General features: G+C 41.9%; 1 non-coding gene across 1 annotated transcript; it reads left to right on the top strand.

Annotated features, from left to right (window-relative positions):
• The first annotated feature begins 1,622 nt into the window (after positions 1–1,622).
• LOC112713515 (small nucleolar RNA R71) lies at positions 1,623–1,726 on the top strand. The gene has a single exon (XR_003158487.1). It is a non-coding gene; the product is annotated as a small nucleolar RNA R71 (small nucleolar RNA).
• Positions 1,727–2,270: the final 544 nt, after the last annotated feature.

The following is a 2,270-nucleotide window of genomic DNA, read 5'->3' as shown; positions in this document are numbered from 1 at the left end:
CTTGCATCAGTCAGAGGTCCTTGAGGGCTTGGGTTAGGGAGTTTACCCTCCATGCAAGTACTTCCCTCATCAGAGTGATGTATAGGTTTGAAAACCTTGAACACCAAGTAATCCTCACGCATCATCAAAACCAGTTCACCTTTTTCAACATCGATCAAGGCTCTTCCTGTGGCCAGAAAAGGTCTTTCCAGGATCAGAGAATTATTTGCATCTTCTCCCATGTCAAGGATTACCAAGTCTGAAGGGAGGAAAAGCTCTCCAACCTTAACAAAGACATTCTCTATTATCCCATAGGCTGGTTTCAAAGACTTGTCTGTCATTTGTAGTGTTATGCTTGTCGGCTATGCCTCTTGGATTCTGAGTTTCTTCATTACAGACAAGGGCATTAGATTGATGTCTGCACTAAGATCACATAGGGCCTTGTCAAAATTGATGTTCCCAATAGTGCATCGAATTTGAAAGCTTCCTGGATTTGGCATTTTCTTTGGTAGTTTACTTTGAATCAATGCACTGTATTCCTCAGTCAGCACCACTATTTCATCTGCCCTTAGGGTCTTCTTTTCAGAGAGTAAACTCTTCATGAACTCAACATATTGAGGCATATGCTCTAGCACCTCTGCAAAAGGAATATTGATATGTAACTTTTTGGAGACTTTCAAGAACTGCGAGAATTGCCCTTCCTTGTTCTCCTTTTGGAGCTTCTAACGGTATGATGATTTTGGTTGGGGCTTGGATGCCTTTGGTGAAGTGTGTACTATGGTGTCCTCAACCTTTTCTTCGGCTTCAACAACATGTGCTTCCTCCTTTGCCACAGGTTCACCAGTCACTCTGATGGCCTTGCATTCTTCCTTTGGATTTACCACTGTGTCACCAGGAAGAGTGTTTGGAGGTCTCTAAGGTATTTCCTTGCTTAACTGACCCACTTGTACTTCTAAATTCTGAATTGAATCTCTGGTCTCCTGCATGAAACTCTGAGTGTTATTGGAAAGTTCTGCAACTATAGAAGCTAGGTCAGGAGAGTTCTGAGTCTAGGAAGTCGCTTGTTGCTACTGAGAGGGTTAAAACTGATGGTTGTTGAATTTATTCTGATTGAAACCGCCTTGAGAGTTGTTAAAATTCGACTGAGGCTTCTGGGGCTGCTCTCTCCATCCAAAATTTGGGTGATTCTTCCATCCCTAATTAAATATGTTTGAGTAAGGATCATTATTGGGATTTCTTGAGGAATTGCCCATATAGTTAACCTGTTCAGGAGCAGGTTGAGCATAACCATAAGTCTCTCCTTGGTGGAAGCCACTACTCATGTCATAAGATGGATCTTGAGTATTAACAGCTAAGACTTGCATCCAACTCAAGTGCTGAGTAATCATACTAATCTATTGAGACATGGCCTTGTTATGGGCAAAAATAACATCCAAGGTTCCAGCTCCATGGCTCCTTTCTTCACAGGATTCCTCTCAGAGGTGTACAAGTATTGGTTGTTAGCAACCATCTCAATTAACTCATTGGCCTCTTCAAGGGTCTTCTTCATGTGCAGAGAGCCACCCGTAGAATTGTTCAAAGACATTTTAGCCATCTCTGCAAGTCTATCATAGAAGATCTGCAACCTAATCCAGTCTAAGAACATGTTAGGAGGGCACTTCCTGATCATTGACTTGAACCTCTCCCAGGCTTCATAGATGGACTCACCATCTCTCTGCCTGAAAGTCTGAATAGCTGTTCTCAGCTTAATCAGCTTCTGAGAAGGGAAGAACTTAGTTAGGAATTTGTTGACCACCTTGTCCCAAGTGTCCAAGCTTTCCTTGGGCTGAGGGTCAAGCCATTGCTTCAATCTATCCCTCAAAGCAAATAGGAAGAGCATGAGCTTATAGACATCCGGATTCACTTCATTAGTCTTCACAGTATCACAGATTTGCAAGAAATTAGAGATGAACAAATTTGGGTCTTCCTGCAGAAGACTATGAGCCAAGCATCTTTCTAGGCTTCTCATTACCATTCGGATTCTCAACATTAGCATTGGGATCCATGGTGAGCTATTTAGCTTCTTTCTCAAAAGTGTCCTTGAGATTATCACCGGCTTTGTAAGCTCTAGCTTGTTGCAGACATCACCTCAAGGTCCTCTCTGGTTCGGGATCAAAATCAAGAAGGGGTTCTTTGTTCATGTTCCTGCTCATAAACAAATAGAAAACAAAAGAAATGTGGGAATCTCTACGTTCAAGTGCAGAGAATTCTTTGTGAGGTATCCCATATAAAAGAAATACAATAAAATAGAT

Source organism: Arachis hypogaea, chromosome 9 (genome assembly GCF_003086295.3).
Source record: "Arachis hypogaea cultivar Tifrunner chromosome 9, arahy.Tifrunner.gnm2.J5K5, whole genome shotgun sequence".
NCBI lineage: Eukaryota > Viridiplantae > Streptophyta > Magnoliopsida > Fabales > Fabaceae > Arachis > Arachis hypogaea.
Note: the sequence above shows the minus strand (reverse complement) of the source record. Positions and strands in the feature narration are given on the sequence as shown.